The 13,523-nt window shown below is 55.2% G+C and overlaps 1 long non-coding RNA gene across 1 annotated transcript; it reads right to left on the minus strand.

Moving 5' to 3' along the window:
* Nucleotides 1–557: 557 nt before the first annotated feature.
* LOC136792195 (uncharacterized) lies at nt 558–13,089 on the minus strand. Its single transcript, XR_010835666.1, has 2 exons — nt 5,035–13,089; nt 558–4,550 (listed from the first exon to the last, which is right to left on the minus strand). It is a non-coding gene; the product is annotated as an uncharacterized lncRNA (long non-coding RNA).
* Nucleotides 13,090–13,523: the final 434 nt, after the last annotated feature.

A 13,523-nucleotide genomic window follows, 5' to 3' on the forward strand; every position in this document is an offset into this window, starting at 1 on the left:
GACAAATTAAATGAGGCGCTTTCCTGGTCAGAGGTCGACCCAGGTCAACACAGGGCCAACATCCTGTGCCATTTCAGTTGAAATGAAATGGACAACGTACAGTTGGCAAAAAGCGCTTGTACCTTTTGCTTTAGAAAATGAGGAGAAGAAACATGGTACAGAGGAACCGGTTTGCAGGGCACAAAGAGAGACGCATGTAGAGAACAAACATACGGACACCAAGGGTAGAATGCGGGGCGGGGGAGGGCGGTGGCGGGGGGATGAACTGGGAGACTGGGAGTGACATGTAGACGCTAATATGTAAAAAATATACAACTAATAAGAACCTGCTGTACAAAAAAAAAAAAATAGTTCAAAACTTAAAAAAAAAAAAAAATGAGGCGAGAGATTGATATAAAAAAAATCAAGAGAGGGAGGGATTACCTATGAGAAGAGACCGGGCGGTAACTGGAAAGATACACATGAAGGGATTCCGAGATATTTATGGTAAATACCTAATTTCTCGATCTTGGTGGTGTTCATGAGAGTTTCTTTACAATAAGTTATTAAGCTGTCAATTTTAGGTAATTTTTTGCATATTTTATTTCATAATAAAAATCTGAAGTCATTAGAAAGATATTTAAAAATTGAGCAGTTTTAACAGTTGGGGGGCAGGGAGATATATGAGACCTGTCTGTACCTTCCTCTCAATTTTGTTGTGAGCCTAAAACTGCCCTTAAAAAAATAGTCTTATTTAAAGGAAAAATGAGGAGAATGTATGGAAGCATTCCTCGTGCCTTCTTAAAATATTCACACCTGTTTCCTGTGGGCAAAATTACGTGCTCAGTGACATAAATAGTTGTGTTTTGTTTGCCAAATTATTTGCCACAAGATTCTTCCTTTTATGTAAATGTATAGCTGATTCACTTTGTCATAAAGCAGAAACTAACACACCATTGTAAAGCAATTACACTCCAATAAAGATGTTTAAAAAGAAAAAAAGATTCTTCCTTGTGATTAGAGAATGACCCCAAAGCATTGTTTTTGAAGTATATTTCCTGACAGTTTCAGGAAGTCATCTGAGTATTTTTTTTCTGGTTTTACCACCACATCACCATCTGCAGCTGTAGCTATGAGACCCTAGAACCTTGGAGACAGGAGATGGAGCAGGGCAGAGCACGTCCGCGATTGGGGTGCGGAGTCCTCTGTCCCCCAAACCACCAGAGCCTGGCGTGTCCCAAATCCCCACCGAGGACGGTTGGGAGCCTCGGCTTGAACAGCTAATGGGTTGCCCTGTAATCGCAGAAGAGGGGAGACGGGCCCAGCAGCGGGGTCTTGCGCCGGGCCACCCGCAAGTTGAGGGCAGCCCTGGGGCTGAATCCAGGTCCGACCGGGCCCCGGGGCCCCTGCGGCCAGCTCGTCCCGCGGCCCCTCTGAAAGGGCTCCTTCCCGCTGCGGGTCGGCTGCCATCCTGTTTCCTTTAACGTGGCTACTTTGACAAAGACCCTGAACAGACCACATGCTTGCTTCCTCAGGTACTGAGTGTTAAGGCTTTATGCTTGAAATCTTCAGATTGCGGACTTGCCTTCTTTTATGCTTATTGTAACAAATACTCTCAGACCCAGAGCCTGGAGGCGTTGGCAGTGAGGGAGAATGTTTGAATTTGGAAGGTTCCAGAAGCTCTAGCGGTGCCTATTTTAATGTTTGTGGGATGTGTGAAAAAGAGCTCAGTCTCCTTTGCTCGTTCAGTGTCTGGATTTCTTTCTCCAGAGACGGGGTCTCCAGGGAAGGAAGCCCTCCAGAAGGTCTCCATGGTCTTTCCCAGTAGCAGCCTTACCTCCTGCCGTAAACGTTTCCCTGACTTAACAGAGCGATCTCGAAGCCAGGTTTTTATCCCATTAGAACTCTGAACAGCGGCCTAATGCCGGTCTAGTCGGTTCTTCCAGGAAGCCCCTTTTTTTTCAGAAATAGCTTCTTTATGGGCACTTAGGTGTTACTGGAGAGGGAGGGGACTGTCCCCTCGTCGCTTGCAGGGACTGGTCAAGGGTAGAACGGTGAATCCGGTGTGACTTTTCTGTCCGGGAGGTTTGGGGAAGGAGAGGGGTAGGGATCTACTCATTTTCATTATAACTTTCTTTCTTTTCCAGCATTGAGCATAATCTTCAGTATCACGGAAAATGTTATTTTTGATGTGTTTTGTCAAAATCGAATGTCTCTGTAACGGTTATTAACCCTCGATTGAAAGCCCTGAATTTCGGAGCCGCGTGACGTCATTGTTACATGCTTTTCCCATTACCTTCATCCTCCCTGGCACCCAGACCAATTCTCCTGTTGTTTTATCTTAGAGCAAAACAAATCAGGGCGCAAACGGAGCCTCTGCTGGATGACTTAACGTGCAGCTGTTCTCACAGGAAGTCTCTGGAAAACATTGGTGTTTGTGTTCTTGAAAAATTACGGCACCAGAAATTAACTCAGAGAATAGCCGCGGTCACCATTTCTTGTCATCGTGGTTCAGCGTGAGTAAAGTGAGAGGGGACAGGATGCTGGTGCCGCCTTGGCCGTGTGTCCGCGGAACATCTCAGCCGGGCTGGGTCTCGCCTCTGCTGCCCGTGGCCCCCAGCACCCATAGAAGTCGGGAATCGTGGAGCCAAGGCTCAAACCCACTTCCTCTGACACTGAGGCCAGTTCTTTTCTCATTTCACCGAACTTAGAGAAAATGAGCACCTACGTTGAATTAACACTTTGATTCATGCTGTGCTTCACCCAAGACGCTGCTACAAGTGCCTGATTCATTGAATGTTGCTCACATGGGGGGAAACATTCTGTAACTTTGGGAATCTGAATGCTTGAAGTATGATTTCTTATTTGTGCTGAACTACCATCCTAACTGCGCTTTTATTAGCTTACGAAGACACTGCGCTCGGAGCCATACGTGTGTGTGTGTGTGTGTGTGTGTGTGTGTGTGTGTGTGGTTTAATTCACACCACCTGTTCCTGCTGTACAGACAGCTGGGGGGTTCATATCAAGTGCCCAGCACAGAAGCAGAGGCTCTAACACAAGTGCTATAGGAGTGTGGTTCTCTTTCTGGCCCCTTGGGCACAGCTGTGCTCCTGGAGACGGCTCGCTTGAAGAGGGATCCCCCAGGCTCTACATTCAGATTTCAGAATAACAATAAGCAGTAGCTTGTGTTTTCATGCAAACAGGAAGAAGCAAGAGGATGCTGATATATTTCATGGGCTGCCTGAATTTAAAGGCAACAGTGTTCTAATGAGAAACTCCCCCGTTGGACTCAGAATATTTTGAAAGGAGAGGCCAACGGCTGACACCCCAGGTCTTGCAGAGGCCGAGATACACCTGGACACAGCCTCAGCCCCCAGCCTCCTTCCCGTGTGACTGAATCCCGCCCCCCTGCCCCGTGCCCCTTTCCTGCTTTTGTGTCTTGTCCTTATGCTCCTTACGTGAACTATTCCCATGCACCCCCTGCCCACTGCTGACCACCCGAGCGCCTGGCGACCGACCTCGGAGAAGGTGCCCGTGGGATCAGGGCGCCCGTCTGCCTGCGCTGCCCTGCGGACTCACCCATATCGTTCCTGAGTTCAGCTCTTACGCCCTGGCCACGTTACAGACTCCTCGGTGACCCCCTCTTACCTTTATCTCCATGAATTCTTACTTGGTACATACATACAATAGAATATTACTCAGCCATTAAAAAAATGAAATAATGCCATTGGCAACAACGTGGATGGATATAGAGATGGTCGTACCGAGTGAAGTAAGTCAGGAAGCGCGAGACAAACGCCATGCGATGTCTCTTCTCTGCGGGATGTAAACTGTGAGACAAATGGCCTTATTTACAAAACAGAAACAGACTCACAGACATAGAGTAAACTTACGGTTACCAAAGGGGGGAATGGTTGGGGGAGGGATAAATCAGAAGTCTTGGATTAACATATACACACTATATAAAACAGAGACCCAACAAGGACCTACTGTACGGCACGGGGAACTGTACTCAGTATTCTGTAATAACCTATACGGGAAAAGAAGAGATGTATATATAAAATATATATATATATAACTGAATCACTTCGCTGTACACCCGAAACTATTACAACCCTGTAAACCAACTACACCCCAGTATAAAACAAGAACTAAACTGTAAAAAGTCATTGCTGGTTCTGGTCCTCTGTCTCATCGGCAACGGCCCCGTCGCTCTTCAAGGTGAAGATCATTCGTTACTTGGAGGCTGATTGGAATCATCTTACTTTTGCAGACAGCGCGTATCTGAAGAGACAGGTGAGACAGCCAAGTCGCTGGAACAGTGTTTGAGGCGTGGGTCTGGGGGCGCGGGGAGCAGGTACAGGGCTGCCAGCTGCCGTGTGCCCACGGCACGGTCAGGGCGGCCTCGCTGCTGGCCACCAGCCGCCGTCCCGAGGGCGTGACGGTGACCCTTCGCCTCTGTCCCCATTGTGCCCCCGGCCTCCTCAAAATGGGCGGGGCTTGTTGCCCTTTATTGAACCCACGGGAATGGGCTTCCTCCCCTGCTTTCTCTCGGCGGTGGAGACATAACCCTGGAGAAGAGAGAAACGCCAGGAAAGTCATGCAGGGGGTTCTCTGGTTTTCATAAAAATGAGTCAAAACAGCCCCCCTATTATTTAGTTCCTCTTAACCATATCGTTCTCAGGTCTAGGAAATGCCATATAAACGCAATTTTATTTTCTATACCCTCTAAAATAATTAGTCCACTCTAAATTCCGATCTACCCAGCGGGCAAGCAGGCACAGGTCTCACGGTCCTAGAGTCAAGGCCCTAAGCTGATGTCCAGAACAGCAAAGATGTGCAGACTTTGCACAGCTGTGGAATCTGGGGAAGCAGCTGGACCCTGGTCAGCAAGCGGGGAGAACTGAGAGCCGAGCTGGCCACGTCCCGGTCTGGTCTACCTCTGCAACCCGCTCCCTCACCCCTCTCCGCCCTGGACGAGGCCCCAGGGCCCCGAGGGGCCGTGTGAGCCCAGGTGCTGCCGGCTTCTGGATCCTTCTCCCTCATGTGACTCACCCGCCTGCTGGCTTGGCCACAGCCTCGTGGGGTCGTAGAACGGCTCTTGGGGACGTCTTCCTGCTGTAGCTGCAGTTAGGGTGATGTAAGGGCCACCCTTTCACCTCTGGGCTCGAAGAGATCTCTGTGATTTCCTTCTTGGTCACTGTACGAGTCGGCAGCTGGGATGGAAAACCAGAGCTTTGAGGTCCCCTGACACCTACGTGCCACCTGCCTGCCTTTAGACATGTTGCCTGACCTATATCTGGGTTCCCTTTCTCTTCATGTAAGACAGGAAAAAGAACACCTTCCTCATAGAGTAAGACAACATTAGGTGTGGATTTCTTCTCTCCTTCCCTTCCTGGAGACAGACACCACGTTTTGCTGACGCCGAGGAGATGTTTTCAAAGGCTGAGCTGACTCCCTCTGGCTGGAATTCAAAAGACGAATTGTCCGAGTCCCAGGATTACAGCTGAGATCCGTGGGAACTCTCGTTGCCCATGACAAAAACGTAGCTCAACCGCCAGAGAGAATGCGACCTTTGCTGGCGAGGCGCGTGGTAACGTGGGTGCACTTGAGCCCCGAGGAAGCAGGACCCCCATGTGAGCTCCTATCTCCACTTCCCTCTCGAGGCTGCTGTAACCTTTCAGCGGAAGACGTGGATCTTGGTGGCATCCAGGGTCCCATCGGCTGCTTCACCCCCAGAAAGACAAGGACACCCGTTCCCAGCCCGGGGAACAGTGGTGATCGGGTGTCTGGGGCAGTGCCCGCCGCTGGGACTGTGAGGATGTGGCCGCTCATATGCCCAAAACCACCTCCTGGCGGGTGAGCCCCCCCCGCCGCCCGCAGCAAGACGGGGTCTTCGGGAAGGCGGCGGGCGTGCCACTCTGGCCACTCAGAGGAGCCAGGACTGCAAAGCTGCCATCACAGTTGTGTCAGGGTCCCTCGTGGGCCAGTCGCACCTTTAACCACAAGGGAGCACAGGTCCTTTACAGGAAAGTAACCGTGTGAACAGCTGTCTGTTATCAGGACGAGAAACAACTACTCAGACTTTATCCGTTTATGATCTTGCCCTCCACCTTTTGTATTTTTCCATCTTTTAGGGCAACTGTCAGTGAATCTTACAAAACTAAAGGTGTTTCCTCCAGATTTGCCCTAAGTGCCTTCATGGAAATCTGGTTTCCTGGAATTATTGTAATTACTTATGCTCAGGAAAACGTCAGCAATCTGAATTGTCCGTAAACTGGGAGTGGATGGCTTTGGTCCCACCCAGGTCTTCTAGAATCTTCCAGCTGGACCTGCAGCGCTGTTTCTGTTGGAAGGCTGTGCACTAGGGCTCTTGGAAGGGTTCCTTGTGTTAGGCAAAAGCTGGAACAATTGGTGCTTAAAATTACTCCCAGAGTCGCTGGTGTGGGCCGTCTGGGCCGGGTCCTTTCCAGGCGCTGCGTCATCTCACCCGCCAAGGTTCTGGTCCATACGCTCTCCCAGCCTGAGGCCGTTATCCAGCAGGAGTGTCTGCTGCCAGGTCAGGGAGCCACGAGAGACTCTGCTTCGGACAGAGTGGCCGTCAGGCCAGGGGCAGCGTTTGCTGGATTCTCCCCCCCTCTGCAGTGTCCCTACGTCCTGAAGGACCTACAGCAGAAAAACCGACAAGCTGGACAGAGCCTCGGTCCCGCACGGTGTCGGCCAAGACAGGGTTTCCTTGTTGGAAGGTGAGGGTTCCTGGAGATACGTCTAACCTCCCCTGAGTCTCCTGCAAGTGTTTCTGGAGCTCAGAGCCGTCCCCAGGCTTCAGATGGCCTGCCTGCCTGGTCTCCACCAGGATATCTGAGAGCAGTCCACGGGGAGCATCTGATCCTCCGGCCGTGCCCCCCGCTGCCCCTTCCCAGCCACAGCACCACTGCCGGCAGCCTCTCTCCGGGCCTGAGTCCACGAGTGACGCTTCGCACTCTTGGGGCCCTTGCCCGGCACACGCAGCAGCAGATGAAAGACCAGTGTCAGCGGGGGAGGTCACGCCGCAACTGTGCCGTCCTCTGTCCTCTGAGTCCTGTCCGGCAGCTCTCACAGAAAGCCCTCCCCGTGGTCCTGGCCCCTCCATGGGGAGGAGCTGGAGTCCTGTGTGTCCAGGACATTCGACTGTCCCGGTACATATGCACAAGTCAGGCCAGCAGAGTCCTTCTTGTGCCCGGCGGGGGCCATTCGACCAGCAGCGCGTCTGCCAGCGGGTTTCCAGGCATGTGGCCCGTCCCCACTGCCTCCTGGGGACCCTCACGCCCTCCTTGCCGGTCTTCCCATTCCACCCTGCCCTCCTGCACCCTGTCCCCTCCGTACGGGACAGGAGGGCACGGGCGATGCCTGGGGACGACAGGGGCATCTGGCGGGGCAGGGCAGAGCAGCCCAGGGCAGCCCCAGTGCCCTGGGCGGAAGGCAGAGGCCCGGGGCAGATCCCCCGATCTGCCCCCAAGCGGCCTCCCGGGAGCGCCCCACCCTGAGATCTGCCCTGTGATCTGGAAGGCCGGCCTTGCCGGCCCTATCGCTCACCCCCTGCTCTCCCGACGCCACGTGCCACGCGCCGGCCCCCGAGCGCCCTCCGTCCACTCCGCCGCCTCCAGCCGGACGGGCTGCCTTCTGCGACTCAAACGTCGGGGCTGCCACGGCCTCCGCCTGGAAAGCCAGCCTGTGTGACGGGTCCTGTGTGTCCCGAGCATCCCAGCTCGACCTTCCCCGACTCCTGCCCCTGGGCCTCGTCTCCCCGTCAGCGTTCTCCCCGGCACTTAGGTCAGCCTGGACATCTCCCCGATTCATTTGTTTTCTTGTGTTGCCTTGGTGACTGAGTCCACCTGCTGAGTTCCCAGTGAGCGTGGATCATGACAGCAGAAAACCTAGGTAAGAGTCACTTCAAAGAGACAGGAATTTGTTTTTCTCTCATAAATCAGGACATCTGGCGGTGGGCGGTGTAGGGCCTACCTTTCTGCTCCGCCATCCTTGTTGCAGGGCCCCGTCCTCACGCTCTCAGAGTGGCTGCTGGGGCTGCTGCCATTGTTTACCTGTTCAGAGCAGCAGGAAGAAATAAGGGCCAAGAGCAAATGGGAGCCTGCCGGTTGGATTAGTCCCTCCTGAAGACATTCCATGGAGACCCCCCCCCAAGGACTCAACCTCCACCTCTGGCCGGCACTGTGGCCCACGGCTGCTCCCGTCTGCAGCGTGCGCTGAGAAGTGTCGGTTTTCAGATGGGCACACTGCTACCTACGAAATTAGAGGCTCTATCAGTAAGAAAAAAGGAGAAGTTGCCACAAATCGTTTTTGTCTGTATTTTGGTCTGATATTTATCCTCTAATAAGAGAGAGTTGAAATTGTTCACCCGGAATCTCTAGCGCTTACACGGCACCTGGGATGCGGCAAATTCTCAATAAGCCTTTGTGAGAGTGAAAGGTAGGCTTCTCATCATCCCTGGAGCTGGCCTCAGAATTCTCGACACACAGTGCAGGCGGCTCGGCACAGGAATTGGGGTGAACCTCCCTGTAAAACTTGTGGTGGTTGTGGAGCCACGAGCCCTTCCTCCCCGGAGCCGTGAGCCGTGCGGCCGCCACCCCCAAGCTGTGCCACGGGTGCGGGGAGGGGGCCACCTGAGGCAGAGACCCCTTTGGCTGTGCCCACGGGACAGAGGCGGCGTCTCCTCCATCGGTTCTGCTCTCACGTTAACCGGCCGGGCCCTAGACGTACAGCCACCTCCTGCAGGGGCCCCGCCTGGGGAGGGGCGGGAGCTGGACGGCCTCCCCAGGACTCCGGGCCTCTGCTCTCCCCTGGGCCCCGGGTCACCGTCTGGCCTGAGCACATCTGTGGTCACAGCCCCTCCTGCCTGGTCAGCCCATGTCCACCCGAGTGGCTGCACTTGGACGTGCTGGGGAAGCAGGCCGTCTCCTGTGCCTGGCCTGGGAAGGGGACCCATCGCGAGACCAAAGGCCGCACCGAAACCCGTGCACCCCATGGTGTAGGAGATGCTGGGCAGGGCCCGGGGCGACGGGCCTCTCTGGCCTCGGCTCCCACCTGTGACCAGGGACCCCCAAGGTACCCTCGGCCACCTGAGCAGGACCCGGAGTTTCAGTGGCGTCCAGGCGCCGAGGACACAGGCGGACGACGTCCGCTCTCCGGGACCTTCTCTGGGGCCACGGAGAAGAGCGCTGGCCCAGAGCTTAGCGCCGGGACCCGCTGTGCTCTTGGGAAGACGCTGAGGGCTCTCTGGGGACACGGGAGTCCTGCCGTCCTGCCACGTAAACTGGGTCCCCGGGAGAAAATCCCTGTGTGCGGGGACAGTGGCTTCGCTGTGGGCACAGAGGCCCCAGCGCCCCGTTAGCTGACCTGCCCGTGGGCAGCTGTGCCTCCCCGACTCTGACACGAGCTGTGGCGAGAGAGCGCGGGCACCTCTGAACAACTCGGCCCCTGAGGGCGAGAGCCCGGTCCTGCTTCCCCAGGAGCCGGAGAACCTCAGGGCGTCCAGGCGGAGCCGGCCCCTCCCCGCCGAGCTCCTCTTGCACAAAAGCCGGTTGTTTTCCTCCCTGCCGGGTAGGTTTCCAGGGGGACAGGGCGGCCAGAGCAGCTCCATGAGGCCGGATGATGAGCTCTGGATAATGGGGCAGGTGAAGTGGGTGCGGTCGGGGCGCTGGCAGGAGAGGGCGTCTCCCGTGAGCCAGGACCTCCTCCTCCTCCCGCAGACCTGGCCGGGGAGCCAGCAAACTGTGCCCCTGGGCGGAGCATCTGTCCCCGTTCAGGCAGAGGCAGGAATGGTCTCCACGTGTTTGAGGCGGGCTTGGCCGGGCCCCTCCCCGCCGGAGCCTCGGGACTCACACCTGTCCCTGTGCCTACCCGGCCTGGGACCAGAAGGGATGGACTGTCCCCAGTCTCCGAAGCTGGTGGGGGGAGCTGCTTACAGCCTATGAAGTGCTCTGAACCCACGTGCAGAAGCGCAGGCACAGGAGGAAAGCCTCGCGCGAGGCTCAGCCCCGCGTTCGCTCGGAACTTGTGGGATGTCCCCTGCCGTACCCAGAGGTGACGGCCCCTCGTGTCTGAAAGGCTGGCCAGGCGCGGTCATACAGTCCCCGTGACCGTGGTCCACCAAGCGCCGGGGATGTCCTTGACCCCAGGACCAAGGGGCAGAGCTTTCCCATGAACTGCAGTACAGAAGAATTTGGGGGTATGACACGGGACAGGCGTCCCCCAAGAGGTCATTTGGCCTCTGTTTGCATGATACTGGTGACTCAGGGGTAGAGGACCCAACGCAGGCCGCTGAGTGGCCAGACGTGGCCTCCGGGCCGAGCAGCAGGCAGTGTGTGGGGATGTCGCGTACCAGGAGGTGGCATGGGAGGGTTATGAGAGCAGCTGGCCCCTCGCTTCTCTCCGGCCCCCTGCACAGAGGACACACGGGGCCAGACGGCAGAGGCTCCGGCGGAAGAGAACCTGGGGTGATGACTCTTGCATGGTGGCCGGCCAGGCTCTGTCCACTCCCATTCCAGCAGACATGTGCCCGACCCAGATAACCGGGTGGCCACGGGGCCTCTGGGAGAGGGGGCACGGCGCTCTGTTCCAGGGCACCTCCCGCCTTAGCACCTGCCAGGGAGGAAGAAGTGTCCCTCTGCTTTGCTGGGTTCTTCTGGCTGGTCTAAGAATTAAATTGACATGAGACAGATCAACAGGAGAAAATCAAAGTTTTAATAACACCTACGCATGGGAGACCCCCAGGAAAACTGAGTCGCTCAGCAAAACGGCCCAAACCCTCCCTTCAAACACCATCTTCAACCGAGGACAAAAGAGGGTGTTGGGGGTTTGGGACTCGAAAGGGGAGGGAGGTAATTCCCAGGGAGACGGGCAAGCAAACATTCGCGGGCCAGGCAGACAGCAGGACACAGGGTGGAGTCTGGTCTCTAAGGGTTTCCCCACCAGCCCCGCAGGCATGTCCGGTGATGCTCTGTCTCTGTAACAGGCCCTCTATCTGAATTCTTCAGGCAGCGAAGGGGGCACCTCCAAGTTTCTTCCTGGGTCTTCTGTGCCTCGACTGATTTCAGCTCAGAATAATCCACAGGCCGAAGACATTTGGGGTGGCAGGTTTTGCCCCCTACACCCCGTATGGTGGGACTGAACGGGGATTGAGCTCTGGTTCCTGGTAAGGTGGGGAAGAGCTGAGTTCTCCCAAAAGATGGAACAAATCTTCACAGCTGTATTCCAACTGCCAGACCTGGGAGGACAATTTTATCACAAAGAAATACATGGTAAAATCATGTTTCCTGTGTTTTCTTGGGGCTCTATCAGGAATGTCCTCCCGGGTCTGAGCTTTCCACCCTCCCGTCGAGGTCTCTTTGGAGAGAAGCCGCAAGAAACAAGGCCTATATTCGTTGGGATGGCTCCCTGACCGCCAGCGTTTTGTACACGGGAGAAAGATCGTAAAAATCAAGCTGCCACCATAGAGCAGATGCCGTGGGGCGGAGCGGCCGAGGGTCCCTGGGTTACCGCCCCTCTCACGGGGCACAGGAGCGAGTGACCGGGGCTCCTGCCCTAAGGAGGCGGGTTTGTGCTGAGATCTTGTTGAGTTAGAGGATTTGGAGGAGGATGTCGCTGAGGGCTGTTCCCGCTGAAACTGGGCAGAAACCCTAATCCCAGCCGGGAGTTCGGTCACAGGGGAATTGGTGGGAAGCTTGTTTCAAAAAGAGAAGGGAGGGAGGGAAGCAGGGAGATGGGTGCGGGAAAGGGGCGTTCACGTGTGCCGCGCTCCTGGAGATGCAGCCGTGGAGGAGACGTGGGATCTGACACCACTTCAGGTTAACACAGCTGTGCGTGTGGCTGCTGTGGACAGCTGCCCTGTCAGCTCAGCCGGGACCCACCGCTGAGGCTGCAGGTCCCCGCCCCGGGGTCACCGAGGAACCAAGGAAGCACCCAGCGACCCCGGGACCGCACAGAAAGCTCCTCCTCTCTTACCTCCCGCCTTTCCTTCTCTCAATATATTCTTAATATATTTAATACATGTACTTACTGTATATTAACATACTTAATTCTTACTTTTTTTTTTTTTTGCGGTACGTGGGCCTCTCACTGTCGTGGCCTCTCCCGTCGCGGAGCACAGGCTCCAGATGCACAGGCTCAGAGGCCACGGTTCACGGGCCCAGCCGCTCCACGGCACGTGGGATCCTCACGAACCCGCGTCCCCTGCATCGGCAGGCGGACTCTCGACCACTGCGCCACCAGGGAAGCCCAATACTTACTTTTGTTCTTCATTTTAATCAAGTCCTCCTCATCAATCTTTTCCTTTATGGGTTTTTTTGGTTCTCATTAAGAAATCTTAAGGAAAATTAAGATATTCTCTTATATAATCTTCTAAAAACTTAATAATTTGGTCATTTTCCCTTTCATATTTAGTTCTAGGAAGTGATTTGGAAACGATTCTGTTACCGAACACAGGTTCATGTGCCTGACACACAGTGAGGCCAAACAAACCGAAATGTTGGAGTTCGGAGCAGAGAAAGGTTTATTGCAGGGCCGAGCAAGGGAAATGGGGGGCTAGGGTCCCCAAGCGCCGAACCCCTGAAAGGGTTTCAACAAAGCGTTTTAAAAGGCCGGGCTCGTCCTGTCTCCAGCGACACTGGCGAGCCAAGCGCGTGCGTGCGGTTCTCCAACCTCGTGCTTTATCTGTTGGAGCGTCGGTGTCGGCGCCCGGGCAGCTCTGATCACAGCCCCCTGGCTCCCTGCCTGGTGGGAGCTGTCGGGGGGCTTCCGCAGAAGAACGTTTCACCTTGGGGGGACCACGAGCTCCCTAACGTCTGAGGGGGAACAGGGAACAGGGACACCCCCGAGGAAGCGGGTCCGGGAGGCCTTTGCTAAATGCAGGAGCCGTGAGCCAGCATCCTCCCTCTTTCCTGCCGGCCTGTCCAGCAGGCGTCCACGGAGCCGCAGGTGTGACGCCTTCCCAGGCTCCCTGGGGTGGACCGGCCGCCTCCCAACCTCATACTCCGTGTCGGAGCAGGGAATGCAGACACTTTGGCGGGAAAAGACAAAACAGTGGGAGCTCAGCGCACGAACGGAAGCACCCCCCCCCCCCGCGGTGAGACCGCGGACCCTGAGAAAGACTGCCCTCCTGACCGCGGCGCCCCAAGCGCTTCCAGACGAAAATCGTTTTCCCAGTTTGGGGGTTGGGGGAAAGTGGATTTAAACGCTGCCAGCAAAAAATATTTCACATGGCAGGTTTAGACAACTCTGTTTCCTCAAGAAGGATTTTTACAGCACAGAGTCGACGGTAGAGAGATTTGAATGAGTTTGCATTCAGCTTCTGAGGCTGCTGTAGAACGAAGAAACGAGAAACCATCTCAAGCGCACCAGTGTCCTGGACCCGCCTGCAGCTCGTCGAGTCGCCTTAGGAGACCCCGGTTTTGTTGTCGTAACTACTAATTAATTGATTGGTTTTTTATTGGAGTAGAGTCGATTTACAATATTGTGTTACTTTCAGGTGTGCAGCAAAGTGATTTGTT

The sequence above is a fragment of the Kogia breviceps genome, chromosome 11, assembly GCF_026419965.1.
Source record: "Kogia breviceps isolate mKogBre1 chromosome 11, mKogBre1 haplotype 1, whole genome shotgun sequence".
NCBI lineage: Eukaryota > Metazoa > Chordata > Mammalia > Artiodactyla > Physeteridae > Kogia > Kogia breviceps.